This window comes from Balaenoptera musculus, chromosome 5 (assembly GCF_009873245.2).
Source record: "Balaenoptera musculus isolate JJ_BM4_2016_0621 chromosome 5, mBalMus1.pri.v3, whole genome shotgun sequence".
Lineage (NCBI taxonomy): Eukaryota > Metazoa > Chordata > Mammalia > Artiodactyla > Balaenopteridae > Balaenoptera > Balaenoptera musculus.
Window position 1 is genome coordinate 92,302,535 of NC_045789.1, and position 16,900 is coordinate 92,319,434.

The 16,900-nt window shown below is 38.8% G+C and overlaps 1 protein-coding gene across 3 annotated transcripts in view; it reads left to right on the forward strand.

The window, feature by feature from the left end:
• Positions 1–16,900, forward strand: part of KCNIP4 (potassium voltage-gated channel interacting protein 4) — a 1,194,562-nt gene that overhangs the window by 721,944 nt on the left and 455,718 nt on the right. The gene's annotated exons all lie outside the window — the stretch shown is intronic.

Genomic DNA, 16,900 nt, shown 5'->3' on the forward strand with positions numbered 1-16,900 from the left:
TTGCATCCAATGAAATACCTAATCTCCCTTGTTCATTTTGTCTCTATTTTAAGCTCAACTTTACTCACTTGGGGTAAGCTACTAAAGTCTGTACAACCGGGATATTAGTAATATCATCCTTATCTCTTGGAATCCCTGCAAGAACTAATTAATAAATAATGTAGAGAAACTTAGATAAAAAGAAATGGGAAATTACATTTTCATAATTGCATTTTAAATGGCAATAGTTGTAGGTCTATGTTTCACTTAATAACAGAACTTTAGCTATTAGTGCTTATAAAAAATTAGTTCTAATTTTACATTCCCTTTTCCATGAGGAACTAATTTTCCTTTCTTTTTTTTTTCAACTTTTACGATAATTTTTTTAATAACCAATGGATCTGTTGCAGTAAACATGTGAACCCTGCATCCTTATTTCATGAGAATAAAGGGTTTGCAATATGCTTCTCCCTCCCAGTATCCCAAAGGCTAACAGTGCCTGGCAAGAAGTAGGTGCATCAAAGCTGTCTGACACTTGAGTGAAAGAAGAAAAGCAAAAATAACATCAATAGAAAACAACTCATGGCAACTGTATGGCCTAAACTGATAATGGATCGCCTATGATTTTAGGCGTTATGTCTTCAAATATTTTGCTTTAGCACTCGTAAGTATTTTGCAGGATGCCTCAAATACAAATACTCCAAAACTAAGCTCTAGTTAGCAAAATCAGCTTAGGCTTAGAAGTATCTGGGGGGAGGGGTGTTCATCTCTTCCACTTTGGATCGAGGTGGTGGCAGCCAAGATCAAGGCTGCCAGGCAACCTGCCTTCTGGTCCTTTCGGGAGAGAGGAGACTAGGATGTTTGAAAGCAGAGAACTTCCAGCAACCAAGGACTGCAAATTTCTGCCACCTCTTTGTAGGGCAGGACCTCCCTGAGCTGTTGCACTGGGGGTCTGCACACCCCTGGGTGACAGATCACTATACTACAAGGGTGACTGTGGCACCCACGTAAACTGGGAGGATCAGAATTCCCAGTCTTGCTCACGCGCAGCAGACTTAGGTATGGTGTCCCACACAGAGCTAGAGCTCCCTAAGCTGGAATAATTCCTTCTGCTTTATATGATACGTCCATCTAGTTACGAGATTTCTGCCATGTACAGGAACACTTCCTCTTCATTAAGGAAACTCCTCAGGGTATTTGAAAAAACTTCTATCCTTGTGCTTGCTCCCTTTGCTGGTTTTTATGTAACAATTCACAATATCATTAGGGAAAATACTTGTACTTGCTTATGACATTCAAGCTGTGTGTTATTTTTGGATCTCAAAATGATGCTATGGACACATACATTATAGCTTTTGGCATTAGTGATAAAGGATTTGCACTAATCTTTGCTCATCTCTCGTGACCAAGACACATTTTAATACATTTGTTTGGGGCAAAAAGCACAAGGCTGTGACCCTGAAGCGGAATTGTGTTACGTAGTTCACAAGAAAATTGTAACTAATATCGCATTAATGTTGCCCGTGGCCCCAAGGTCTGGCCCCTTTGAGACAAGTTGGAGCTGATCTTATGAAGGTATCACTTCATGAATATCTTATGGCTTTAGAAAAATCTGATATGAATGTTTTTTCTTCTCTACCTGCACATCTTTGTTTTTTTTTTTTTTAAGTTTTTTTTTTTTCCCCCGCAGTTGCATTTTTAATTAATTAATTAATTAATTTATTTATTTTTGGCTGTGTTGGGTCTTCGTTTCTGTGCGAGGGCTTTCTCCAGTTGCGGCGAGCGGGGGCCACTCCTCATCGCGGTGCGCGGGCCTCTCACTATCGTGGCCTCTCCTGTTGCGGAGCACAGGCTCCAGACGCACAGGCTCAGTAGTTGTGGCTCACGGGCCCAGTTGCTCCGCGGCATGTGGGATCTTCCCAGACCAGGGCTCGAACCCGTGTCCCCTGCATTGGCAGGCAGAGTGTCAACCACTGCGCCACCAGGGAAGCCCCTACCTGCACATCTTTGAACCTTTGGTTTTGTTTCTTCTTTGCTTCTATATCTTAACCTTGATTGCTTAGTATTAGTTTTCTATTTGTATAACAAAGTAACACAAACTTGGTGGCTTAAACCATGCACATTTATTATGTCACAGTTTTTGTGGGTCAGGAGTCTGGGCACAGCTTAGAGAGGTCCTATGCTTAGGGTTTCACAAGGTAGGAATCGAGATGTCGGCTAGGAGTCGGTTCTCATCTGTAGATTTGTTGAGGGAAGAACCTGTTTCACTGCTCATATGGTGGTTGGTAGCATTCAGTTCCTTGTGACTGTACAGTCCATGGCAGCTGCCTTCTTCAAAGCCAATAACAGAAAGAGAGACTCTAGCAACACAGGCATAGCAGTCTTATATAACGTAAGCATGCACATTGCATTGCCTTTGCCATATTCCCTAGGTTAGAATCAAGTCACGGGTCCTGCCCAAACTCAGGGGAGAGGATTACATGAAGACATGACTTTCAGCAGGTGGGAGTCACGGAGGGAGCCGCCTAGAGCATCTGTCTGCCACGTGATTCCTTCAGGTGCTCTCATTCTTAGTGTGGCCTCAGGTGCTGCTCTCGAATTTCTGGTTCCGAGTCTGATATATTCTACTTTTCTCGTCTGACCCCGATTATTAGTTTTAGATATTATTCCTCCCTCAAAAACCTTATCACACATGGTCTACAGGGATTTTGTGTGTTTGTTCACTCAGCAAGTGTCTGTTAAGCACCTACTATTTGAAAGTTATAGCAAAAACATGGAATATACAAAAATGAGCAAAAATAATGCACCAAAACAAAGACCAAAGGTAGGCAAAATACTGCATTCATAGAGCTTACACTCAGAGCTCCCTGAATTTGGGATACCTATCTGTTTACCCAAGTCATAAATGAATAGAAACAAAAGAGCAATTAGAATTCATTCTAGTTCTATAAGGTGTGTGAAGGGATGTGATGTAGTCAGGGCAGTCAGTGAAGGCCTGGGAGCAGAGTGAACCTCCAGAAACCAGTCCCCTCCTCATTGCCTAGAAAAGGCAGGGAAAAGGCATTTGTTTTCTCATTTTAACCTCACAGAAAACTAATAAGGTAGTATTAGGGGCTGCATTTAATAAAAAAAAAAAAAGAAAGCTGAGGTAAATAAATCAGTCATAGGTCAAATAATTTGTAAGTCATAAATGTAAGATTTGAGACCAGATCTTCATTCCACTAATAGCAGTGCCCCAGAATGTAATTCATATAGGATAGAAAGGAATTTGTTTCTTTTTCTATTTTCTCTTTATTTTGGAAGTAAATGTAATACATGAAATAGATTTAATTATCAATCTATATTGACTTTTGATTCAGTAACATTCAAGATTTTCTTCTAAAATAAATTTTAATTTTAGTAGTGCATAAACAATATTCAATTTGTCATTTTATTAGTAATGAGATGGAAGCTTTAATTATTGTTATTGAGGACTTAGCAACTTAAGTAATCAGGTCTCAGTGATGTGTCTCATTTAAATGTGCATTTTAATAAAGCATTTATTCTAAAAGTTGAAAAATATTCTAATAGTTTCAACTAACCTCAAACTTAAGTATTTGGTGATGCATTAAAAGGAATGTTTTTAGAATCAGAACTCATCAACACTGGTGCAGAATTAACATTCTATGTCTCAGTTTGATAGAGAATTCAACTGGAAAGACACTTCCTCTCCGTGAGATTTGTGTGTTTATATTCAATATTATAAATAGAATAGATTCATAGCCAACTGCAAAAGGCTTCTTCCAAAATTATATTTTTCTACTGGTGTAAACCAAGGCTGTCACTGTGATATAGCATTATGGCTAGTAAACATTCGTCTATTCAAAAAGCAAAGATAAAGTATTCAAATTATCAACCAATTTATGAAGAATCTACTTTAGGAATGACTTTGATCTTTAGCCATCCACAGCCTGGTTTTGGTGGAAAGTGGTATAAAGGGAAACTATTTATTTGCCAGCATTTGTTAGTCTTCACAATTAAGGAAAATGAATGAAAAATTTAAATGAATTTTTTATTAAAGTATTAAGCTAACTAAATGAGCCAGTGAAAAGTTTTTCCCTCGTCTGGAAAGCCATTTTGGCAAGTGGTTGCCTCAGTAACAATTCATCCATGTTTGCTACAACTTGCTAAATCTCTCCCTATCTCAATGAATTTAGTGATCCTGCAGGAAAATCTACACTTCTTGCCTGTGGGGCTTGGCACATGTAATTTTCTCTAATAAACTGACCACTGATTTTCTCCAACCAGCAAGGCCTCTAGCAATTCATGCAGTAAGCACTCTAAAGAACAGAGTTTTGTTTTCGTTTTGATTTTGTAATCATCAGTGACTCTATGTTCAGACAATAAAAAAATACAGACAGGTTTACTAAACCGGTTACCGAAGGACCAGAGTAAGTAATGGATTTCATTGTTTTTGTTTGCGTGTTGTTTCCTGTACTGCAGAAAATATTTAAGGCAACTAATAATTACAGGTGGAGAGTTTCTAATTCCTGGAGTTTTTCCATGCAAAGCTCTTATAAGCTTACAGATGACTTCCATGTCCCACTCTAATCCTGAGACTTGCAGGTTCTAACCACTCCATTATGCATTGGGGATAGACCCCTATTATAAGGATGCCAACCTACATTCTTAGCAGGATCATTTGCAGCTTTAATACATAATGCCATTTGCTTAGTAATTGTGATTAAAGATATTTCCACAGAAACATTAATTTCTTTCATCATTTCTATCTCTAACAGTAAAAATATGTTTGCTCCATATGCAAAACTATTCTATGAAAAGTCCTGAAATGACCAAAGGCTCTCTATTTTTAAATCATCATTGTACTTTTGATTATCACCATAAATGAGTAAAACTATCTTCTAAAGAGTGGGAGCTATTCTGAAGCAGTTACCTTTGTTCAGAGAGTAAATACATCTGAGGGAAGTACCAGCTACTTCTATGAATCACCCTGAGAAGAGTGACAAATTCATAGAGAGTAAAGGCTATAATATTGATGTTGATAACAGTAATAGTAATAAAAACGGCTAACAATAAGCACTAACCTATGATAGACACCCTGCTTAGTATTTTATATACATAGACACATTCAATCATTGCACCACTCTGTGAAGTGGTGACTATTGTTATCTCCATTTTACAGATGATATCAGAGTCTCAAAAACAGTATAATATTTGCTCCAGTTCTCACCTAAGTGTAGTATTTACAAATTGCCAATTTTTCTCTTACACAGGATTGTTTGGTTAGTTGTTTGCTTTGGATTTGTGATGTATAATACATACTGAGAAAAGCACTTCACATTTCTCTGTCCCTTCCAACAACCCTGAGAGACTGTAGGGAAGCCATCCTTACACCCCACCCATGATATCAATAAGCAGATTGCAGTGTCAGTAGCTAAATGCCCTGCACCACATCTTATAGTGAATCCACGGTGGGAAGCTTAGAGCTCAGCCTGTGCAGATTCTAGTTGGTACCTCAAGGCCTACTTGAGCTTAAAACGAAACCAAACAATGCAACACACACACAAAGCCTCAGCCCACCTCAGAGAGTGGCACATGCTGCACAGTGACTTTCTTCACAGTAGAATAAAAGCCCCACTGGCTGATTCCCATGGCCTCTGTGATTTATTCCTGTTATTTCTGAACAGAGACCCTCACATGCCATCTGGCTCATTTGTCTGCAAAGACCAAAGTTTGTTATAAGCTCCATTCTGTGCTCTGCCTTTAGTCTGCACCATTTTTACCTATAGGTCCAGCCTTAAGCCTCTGACTGGACTCTGACCCGCCACTTAAGTGTCAGAGGATAAACCTGTGGCCTCTTCAAGAAGTGTTCACCACTCAAAAGGAGATGCTTTGACAAAATAACATATTTTCCTGATTATAAAAGCTAACTCATGTTTAGAAGATTTTGGTTTTAGAAAATTTTGAAAAATCTTTGGAAAAGCATAACTAAATTTTTTTTAATTACCCAGTTTACCACTATTAACTTCTGGTGATACATATGCTAAGTAACTTTTCTGTGAACATATGCACAATTTGGATTGCACTGCATATACTGTATGTAAACTGCTTTTACACACACACACACACCCTCCATTAAATATTATGCAATATCATTTGTAATAGCTCTGTAGAATTTCACATACATAAGCATACGAGGATATGCATTAATTTATCTAACCAGTTCCTTATTTTGGCCTAGTTAGATGTTTACTTTCAATTTTTTAATACTATAAATAACAATGAGTTGAACATCCTTATGGGTAAATATTTGATTGCATCTCTTGTTATTTCCTTAGGGTAGACCTTGACAAGAAATATTGCTACATTAAAGCAGATGTGCATTTTTAAGGGAAAAGAGTCTCAATAATGTTCCAAGGGATGGCTACCTATAAGGTGGCATTCTTGCGCCGTGAGGAATAGGGGGAAAGGTACTTTGGAAGTGGCAACCCCGTCAGGAGTGAAATTTTCATTCACTCGCTTCCCTTTCATTCTCCAGTTGCTCCCCTTCCAGCTGTCCCTATTCTCCAGTTTAATCAATCATCACCTCCTGGATTACATGGAAGCTAGGAAGCTTTTTCTAATGGATCATATCACACCTGGTATTTCTCAGGCAAATCGACAGGGCTTGAGGCTAGGCATTGGGAAGCAATAGCAGCAGACAAAGGGGGATGAATGAATGACCTTTGGGAAATCCTCCTTGTGAAGAATTTTATTGGCATGAGTAATTTCCTGGTAGAGATTGGATTTCAAAAAGTAATGTTTGCTCCATGGGATCTGTTGTCTGCTACAGATGGCCTGAATATGTAAAGGAATGTAGGAATTCTCCTTGCTTCTATAGGAAGCTACTTTGGAAGTATGAGGAGGTGGTAGGACCAAGAATTAAATTAGATTGCCTTTACTCAGGGATTTTGAAGATCTATGTGGACCAAATTCTATTATCTACTTTATTGTCTTCATAACACTTCTAAGTATCTGAACTCACTAATTTTGTGAGTTATTCATTATCTACTGATTTATTATCTACTCCCTTGTTAGAAGGCAAACTCATCTAACTTGTTCCCTTTATATCTCCAGCACCAAGCACAGCAGACAGCATTATTTTGATCTCAATATTGGCAGGATAAATGAGTGAAAAGACTGTTATCTTTTTCTGACCCTTTGAATGTCCATATTTTTAGTATGTAATAAATTATGTACTAATTATTTTTTTGTTTTGTATATGACATCAGGTAATTTCAGTGTGTATGTACATCTTCTCTATGGTATTATGGGATGCTCTTGAAGGACAAAAGGGACATAATGTAGAGGAGAATTTACACCAACTGAATGCCTATCTTTTTTTTTGAGATTTAAAAAAATTTTTTTTGATATTGTTTATTTATGCCTTCTCTTTTTTGGGGGGGCAGGGTGTGGCCGTGCCACGCGGCATGCAGGATCTTAGTTCCCCGACCAGGGATCATTCGAGCCCGTGCCCCCTGCAATAGAAGCACGGTGTCTTAACCACTGGACCACCAGGGAAGTCCCTGAATGCCTATCTTAAAGGGCAAACTAAATGACCGTTTATTAAATATATGTTCACTAACTGGAGGCTAATTAAATGTATGTCAATTTCTGATTTTAGTATCAGATACTATAACTTACTGGATCTGGCATTTTCAGATAAGACTTGCAGACATTTTATCTTGAAAACCTCTTTCAATTATCATAAAACCCTGCCTATCTCAAGTCTGGTTAATATAAAAATTTGAATGAGGAGAAAAAAACTTTTGAATAAGGAAAAAGTCAGTAGAATCAATGAGTTGCAGATTAAGACAAATGTTACATTCCCCTCTTGGTGGATTAAAATCATTGTACTACATTTAATGAAAAGAATAAATCTATTTCCCTTATGAAAACTAATGTGGTTATATCAATACAAATGCTATGCCAATCCCACCTGCCCAGTTCTTTGTCAATGGAACTCATCTTCCAAACTCTTACATGATATTTACATTTCCATCTGTGTTATTTCTATATGCCTACTTTGGGTTGCTTCTTACACAAATCCTTAACTAATGCAGAGCTTACAGGGTAGAGAGAAAATACAAAAGGCCATTTGGTACGACTGAGAAAGCCATTTATTTTCATTAAACATGACTTTAGACTATCTAGATTGAAACCTAAACATCTCTCCAAATGAAGTATTTAATTTTCTTCTTTCTTCCAGTCTTTGATGATATCAAGACTGTACCCAGACAGTACCTCCTCCTAGAAGCCATCCCTCTTCTCTGACCCCCAGAACACTGGATATGCCTCACATTTAAGCACTGATCATAGCCTGTTGAGATGATTTGTTTCAACAAATATTAACCAAGCACTTGCTACATGGCAGTCACTGAGATGTACTTAAACCAAAGAAACCCCTGCCTCAGAGAACTTACAGAGGGGAGTCACTAGCCAAAAAAGCAAATAGTTTTATGATACACTGCTAGATAAATGAATGTTGTAAAAAAAAATAGAGCAAGGTAAAGGAATAGAGAGCGATGAAGTGGGGGCACTATTGTAGGGCTGCCAGTCAGGGTGGGATCTCTGAGGAGGGACGTTTGATCAGAGACCTGAACACAATGAAGAAGTAAGCCATGAATATCCGGGGAGAACATTATAGACAGAGGAGGGCATGGCAACTTCAAAGGCCCTGAGGCAGAAGCATGCCCCCTGAGTTTGACAAAAAATGAGAAGATTGATCTGACTACGAGCAGGGTGTATGAGGATAAGAGTGTAGGAAATGATACAAAAGAGAGCCAGGAGCTGGATCTCAAACCACCATTAGCAAAAGACCTTAACCTGGGGTAGGTGGGCCAGAACATTCAGGGGGTCCATAAGCCTGGATGCAAAGACTATTCCATCTTCATTTTTATTAACCCTAACCCTAAGAAATTTAGCATTTTGTTTAATTGTAAGTGTAGACAACAAAACCACATTATTAGTAGTAGCTTCTGTGACTTCATAACCAATAGACTTTAAAATAGTTTCATATCACATTATAATTGAAAATATATCAAATACTCTCTCTGTTCTTCACTATTTTGAAATTATAGTAGTTATTAGACCCATAGCTAATGTGTTGTTTTAATATTTTGATAACTACTTTGTAATAGCATTAATTTTCTTTGCAACCTGTGTCTTTTATATAGTCAGAAAACATTCTTCTGAGGTGTCCACAGGCTCCACCAGACTATCAAAAGTGTACAGAGTACAAAAAAAAAAATTACGAACTCCTGCAGTAGTGAAATAGATATTGTAGGTCTTAACCAGAATTTTTTAATAAAATGGAATAAAAGACAATCTATCACAGGGCATGACACATAGTGTAAGTACATGTTAGGAATAAGTTTTATGAAACTTTCGTGTAAGGTGTCTGTGTTTGTGTGTATGCGTGTTTTGGGGGTCACGGCATAAGATATGTTTCTTCTGTGGATCATAAAAAAAAACGGTTGAAGGTCAATGGATTGAGATGGTAGAATGTTGACAAGGGGTAGGATGATTCTGGATACATTTGTGAAACTCTGTAGGGGATCTTACAGTCCCCACAAGTGCCCTACACACGTTTTTTGATGAACTGACTGGCCTAAGAAGAAATGTGTTCCTTCTGCTTTAAGGCTCATCCCACTCCAGTGGTTCTGATTCCTTCTCTTTCCCTCTCCCCCACTGCCCACAGCTCTCCTGGGCTCCTGTTGTCTGGTATTAACCTCTCTCTCTTCTGAATCTTGAGTCTCTACTTCTTCCCTGACAATGAATCTACTTAAATACTTACGAGTCTCCCTGAAATCATGACCCTCTTTCCTGAAAACTTATACTCTTTCCTTTCTTGTATTTACATTAAAATATTATGAATGTATCCATTCAATAATTCGGAAATATTTACTAGGCACCCTCTGTGTTCAGGCATCACAAGCTAAGCCCTGACCTCCTAGGACAGTCTGACAACTGATTATGATCCAGCTTCGTTTCCCCACTATTACTCCACTGCAATAGCTTTTCTCATGTTACCAGTGACTTCCTAAATCCCAGACTCAAGGGACACTTCAGTCTTCAATTTACTTGACTCTTGTCTCTCTCTGTTTCTGTTTTCCACACCTGTTAGGCTCATACCTTCCTATCAGTGATACCAAACTACTACAATTTTCTCTTTCACTTCACACATTTTCCGCCACTCACTGCAATGCCTTTTGTCTTAGATGTTCTTTTAGCAAATGTTTAATCATCTTTCAAATTTTGGGTTAAGTGTTTCCTCCTCAGGGAGCTCTCTCTACCTCACCTGTCTTTTTCACTCATCCCTACGTCATTCCTCCCAAGGTCACCACCTCATTATCTCTATCACTAAACCTCATGTATTTATATATATACATATATGCATATATATGTATATACATATATACACACATATATATCATGTCGCATTTTAGTTTTTTTTTTTTAATAATTCTTTATTTTATTTATTTATTTTTGGCTGTGTTGGGTCTTCGTTTCTGTGCGACGGCTTTCTGCAGTTGCGGCAAGCGGGGGCCACTCTTCATCGCGGTGCGCGGGCCTCTCGCTATCACGGCCTCTCTTGTTCTGGGGCACAGGCTCCAGACGCGCAGGCTCAGTAGTTGTGGCTCACGGGCCTAGTTGCTCCGCGGCATGTGGGATCTTCCCAGACCAGGGCTCAAACCCGTGTCCCCTGCATTGGCAGGCAGATTCTCAACCACTGCACCACCAGGGAAGCCCCTGCATTTTAAACAATTATTTTTTTATCCACCTTCTGTACTAGACTGGAGAGTTTCCACAAAGACAAGGAATAACTCTTAACACAGTGCTTTGCAGATGATATATACTCTTAAGAATGCTTTTGAGTGAATGTATGGATGAGTGAATATAAAAATGAAGGAAGGAATGTATTAAATTCTTCTACTATTCCTTCAACAGTGAATTAAACACCAGATCTGTGGCTGTGTCTAACATATAGTAGGTTCTCAGTAATAATTTATTAAATGTTATATTTCATTCCTAATAAATAGACATAAAAACTATTGAATGATATATAAGAGATACTTCTTTTTTTTAAACATCTTTATTGGAGTATAATTGCTTTACAATGGTATGTTAGTTTCTGCTTTATAACAAAGTGAATCAGCTATACATATACATATATCCCCATATCTACTCCCTCTTGCATCTCCCTCCCACCCTCCCTATCCCACCCCTCTAGGTGGTCACAAAGCCCCGAGCTGATCTCCCTGTGCTATGCGGCTGCTTCCCACTAGCTATCTATTTTACATTTGGTAGTGTATATATGTCCATGCCACTCTCTCACTTTGTCCCAGCTTACCCTTCTCCCTCCCCGTGTCCTCAAGTCCATTCTCTACGTCTGCATCTTTATTCCTCTTCTGCCCCTAGGTTCTTCAGAACCATTTATTTTTTTGGGATTCCATACATATATGTGTTAGCATGGATAAAGAAGATGTGGCACATATATACAATGGAATATTACTCTTCCATAAAAGAAACTTTTTCTCTTTGTCTTTTCTTTTTTTTCTCTGTCATACAGAGTGAAGTAAGTCAGAAAGAGAAAAACAAATACCATATGCTAACACATATATAAGAAATAATCCTTAAGTTTACATATATATTGCCTATTAGACACATTCCCAGTAGCTAGTTGTTATAACCAATTGTTATCCAATTCTTTTTATTAACTTATTCCTTCTTTATCTATAACATAGTCATTGATAAAGAACTATTTTATAAACAGGTTAAAATATCATGTCTTCATTAAGACATTATGCACAAGTCCAATTTTGTAATTCAACAAGTGTATTGCATTGCTCTTCTGTGTGCACAACAACTTCCTCAGAGCGACACTGCTGCTTTACGCCACTGAAGTTAAAGCTTTTGCTGGGAAATTTGTACCTCCGCTTACCAGGAGAAAGAACAAAAACAGTGTCTCCAACAGATGACAGGGTCTGAGCACAGAGGTATTCTTTCTACCCAGCAATTTATCAACAACCGTGAATCAAGGTTCCCTTGTCAAATGCAAGCACTGGGGTAAAGAACAGGTAATTTCACCTCAGTGAGGAAAACATTATTACCTGCTCGTATTCTTTATGTGTGCCCTTGTGTATAAGGCAGCTTCCTTCCTTCCTCTGATTGAGTGCATGCACTTATCTGTGTCTTGACATTGACCACAATTGGGAAAGTCAGGCATCTGTGATCAGGGTTTGAATGTTAGAGATAAATAGACCTGAGCTTCCACAAATTATTGATGTTATTGCAGCTTAAGTGCCATGACACCCTTTCCCTCACCCCCTGACAAATGGCTTCCCATCTTTGTCAAATGAAATTAATGCTAAAGTGGCGTTCTCAAGACTGGGCAGAAACATCTAAAGAGAAGTGTAATCATCGCAAATCTTCCTGTAAATACACGTGGTTGGCCCTTTGAGCAGAACTCAATGGCTGCCTATCATTATCAGAAAGAGGAGTAATAACAATCTGTTTTTCACCAAAGAGCCAACCCAATATTGAGACACACTTCCAAGAAATGTTGGAACCTTAGACCCTTCATCTTTACCAAAGTTTATACACTAGTAAAATATATATCATACATATGCACAGACTTGGATATTTTTCCTACATAAGTAGCATTTCTTGGTTAGTTAAGCAACATGCCTTGGAAACAGCACTTTGGACAAAATTTAACAAATATGCACTGAATCTGGAACTACTTTATGTGAGGAAGATATATCTATAGAGAGAGCTTAAAAGTTTTGTACATGGAAAATGTGATGAAGTTCAAGTTTCTTTAAAATTAAATGAGATTCATTTACCTAATTTTAATGCATTAGGAGAACAAGAATAAATTCATAGACCTTTAAGAGAATCTGGTCAATGCCTCCGATTTGCGAAATTCAGCAGAACACTCCGTGGAAATTAAGTTGTCTAGGACAGTAAGGGAGAAGACATTTCTGAGATGATTAGGCCAAATTAAGAAGGAGAGTGTATACGCCTGATCTATTTATGTTGCTATATTAGTTTCCTAGGGCTGCTGAACAAATGACCACAAACTGGGTGGCCTAAAACTATAAAAATGTATCATTTCACAGTCTAAATCTGAAATCAAGGTGTCAGCAGGCCCATGGTCTCTCTGAAGTCTCCAGGGGAGAGCACTCCCATTGCTTCCTAGCTTCTGGTGGTCGTTGGAAATCCTTGGCATTTCTTGGCTTGTGGCTGCATCACCCCAATTTCTGCTTCCATCTTCACCTGGCCATTTTCTCTCTCTGTGTGTTCATCTCTCTGTTTTCAAATCTTCTCCATATAAGGACACCAGATAGATTTGGGGCCCATTCTCATCCAATATGAGTTCATCTTAACTAATTTCATCTGCAAAGACCCTATTTCCAAATAAGATCACATTCTCAAGTCCAGGACATGAATTTTGGTGGGACTTAATTCAATCCAGTTCAGTGGCTGGACTGCTTTATTTGAAATAATGGTTGGTTAAATGACTCTTAACCATATCCATTGAGTAGCCCTCAGATGCCTGTGAGTATACAAAGATATCTGAGAGACGAAACCACAGTTAGACACTCGAAATTGTGTCAAGGAGCAAAATCAAAAGGGCAAAAAAATCAGATAGGTATAAAGTACCCGTCTGTCAAATCAGCCTTTTGAATATTAGCATTAGAGATCATTCCTCATTTACTTTTTAATATTGTTGATGTTTATGTTTGCTTATCAAACTATCTTGTTTGCAAGAAGTGTTTTGCTTCTTGACACTTGTGAATTATATGTGTCCCCTTCCTGAGTAGCCACCCCTCTCTCTCACACTTTATTCTCTATCGATTTGGCTTGTCTATACCTCCTGTGTGCACCATGTGGCGGTTTCCTGCCTTACAACCTTTGTCCAGGCTGTCCGCATGCCTCTCTTGGGCTTGCTTATCTTTTTTTACTCTCATCTCTATTGGTACCTCCTAAAGAATGACTCCCTGGACATTGTTCTTACTTTTATTCTGAGCTAGACATCCTCTCTCCATCTGCTGTGTCCAGTGCAAAACACTCTCTTTGTACTTACCAAACAGCTTGATAATTACCTGTATCTGCTTTGTCCTGATGCACTGTGAGTTTGTGGAAGGCTGGGACGGTATGGCCAACACATAGTAGGTTCAGAAAATTCTATATAAGCAAATGAATAAGTAAATTATTGACACAGCGGCAAACCAAGGCACAGTGGTAGGTACCTACTAGAGAGTGAACAAGGCATCAATTCTGACCTGAGAGAACTTGCATGGATGGTGGATAATTGCCTACAAATCACCATGTTTTGAGACAGACAGTCTCAAGTGTCAGAAGAGAGGCAAAATGGAATACATTAGGAAACTGCAGATTGAGTAAGCTGTAGTACAATCTCTGGAGATTTCATGATAGGCATGGGATTCAAGGTGGGCATTGAGGAATAGCTCTTTTTTGTGGAGATGGTCTGGTGGGGCAGGTGGGACCACTAGGGAATAGTGAAGGGTGGTGAGAACTTTAAGGCGGAAGGGAAATAAAGCATGATTGAAGGCATGAAGATGTATACTTCTAGGACCCATTGAAAACCAGTAAATAATTCAGCTTTGATGCAGGGTTGCAATCATGATTAGGTAGTTGTGATGAAAGCAACTGAAAATTAGATGGGAATTAGATCACAGAGGCCTTGAGGGGCAGTGCAGAAAGGAGACATTATAGGGGCATAACAGAAGAAAGGTGTGTTCAAAGCTCTGTCTGCCTTTGTGTGGTGAGCTTTTACTGCCCAGTCAAGACAGGCTCTGAAGAAGCATGAGAGGGGGTAAATGTAGAGCGTAAAGATAGCACACTGCTGAGGAACAGGCAGGCCCTTATTGGATAAGGGGCAGAAGGAAAAAATGCTGTAAATGAAAGGCAGAAGTGTGATTTGAAGGGTGGAGGTGATCAGATCTAGTAAATCTGATAGAAGTAAAGGGAAACTAGACTTGTAAGATGGAGGTACTTGTTAGCCTTCCAAAAACAAAGGTGGAGGAAGAAGAGAACTAAAACGTGGGTCCCAGTGTGACTCTATGAGATTGCTCTCATGCCCCAGCCAGGATGAACTGCATACTCATCTGTGTTCCAACAGCATTTATTTTCGTGTTTTAACTAAGTGCTACCCAAATTGTAGTCTGCGGGGTAAAGGCTGTTTTGCAAACTGGTAGTTGCCCATTTGTAAGGATAAAATACAGAAATTGAGCGTAAGCATTTAGTAACTATGGTGGCAATTTGATATTGTCACAACATCCATAAGTACTATTTTATATTTTACAAATGCATCTGTGTACCACAGATTGGGGAAACAAAACAAAACAAATTGATCCTCACCATAGACAGTTTGAGAAGCTCTGTTCTATAATACCAGTCAGTTTCACTGAAATAAAGCATAGTTTATCTGTCTATTCCTCCAGTAGCTTGCCAGTTCAATGGAGGAAATGGAGGGACGTAACTGCATCATTCGAAAACCCCAGCTTCAAGCATGGGTCAGAGCACAACACAAGTGATCAATAAATAATTAGAATAGAATTGATCTTGATAACTAGTTGGTCATTTTTTACCATTGAGAGAGCAAGCAGGTTCAGGTTGACTGCTTGGGGTAAAAGTCATAGAACTGGAACTTAGCAGACAGGAATAGATACAAGCAGGGATAAATTCAAATACATAAACATAAGTAAGCAGGAGACAGTTCCCATAAGATGCCACAAAAGAGAGAAGAGCCATGAAAGGGAGCTACAAAAGGTAGACCATTTGTGTGCTTCACACTTTGGGGAAGAAACCCTTAGAAAAGAATGCGCTGAAGATGGGGACAAAGAGGCTGAAACTGACCCTGTCTTCAAAATCGCAGGGCACAGTGAGATCTGGTTGATGAACACACTTTCCTTCTGAGACTATTGCTTCTGCACTGAATCAAGTTAAACATCTATTAGTGCAGAATTGGAAAAGTGCTTCCAGTTTTCAAAGTCCTGAGCATGATCCATCCCAAAATAAGCAGCCTGGTGTCCTTGACCCAGCAAAACTCTGCTTTCAGTGATGACTTTCCGGAAGAAAAACAGGTGATTACTGATCTCACTGCAACATGCGCAGTGCTGTCGACAAATTGAAATCATTCTCGGCTAAGGGTCTGCTACAGGTCTATGTAAACCTTTGTTGTTACACTTAATCTACCTACAGAATTTCAATTAGTTTCCATCTGTGAAATATAAAATTGAATCCTTCTGAATGCCCTGAGCTCTTTCTAAGCACCAGGCTGTGTTGCCAAAGTGACAATTCGCATGGAATCTAGGCCATATTTCAGAGAATCTGGTCTGCCCAGAGAGTCTGGTCAAACTTGAAAGGATGTTAGTGACAGTCTAGCCAAGCTTCCATTTTTTAGAAGTGTAATTAAGTCACAAAGTAGTAAAATAACTAGTTCAAGTGCACATAATGCACTATTTCAGATCAACTAGAATGGAGTTTTCCTGTCTGCAAAACCTCTCACACTTTCCACTGCACTTCAGTGCTTCTCTGTCAACTGTCCAGTCATCGCATTATGAATTTATCATTGGTTACAACAACAAAAACAACAAAACTCCCAGACCTTGAAACCAGTTGATTGTTCTTGGAAAATAAAAAATTCTAATGTGTGATTTTTGTCACTCTCCAGGAACTACAGAGGGCCTCCCTGTGTCTCCAGATATTGTAGCATTCCATGGTGGTTAAGAATGGAACTACTAACGAATAGGAGTTAACATTGGCAGAATAAAGTCCATAAAAATAAAGCAACCTTTACAATGAAGAAATGCCTGTAAATTATTTAGAAATTTTAAGGACATTTTGAATG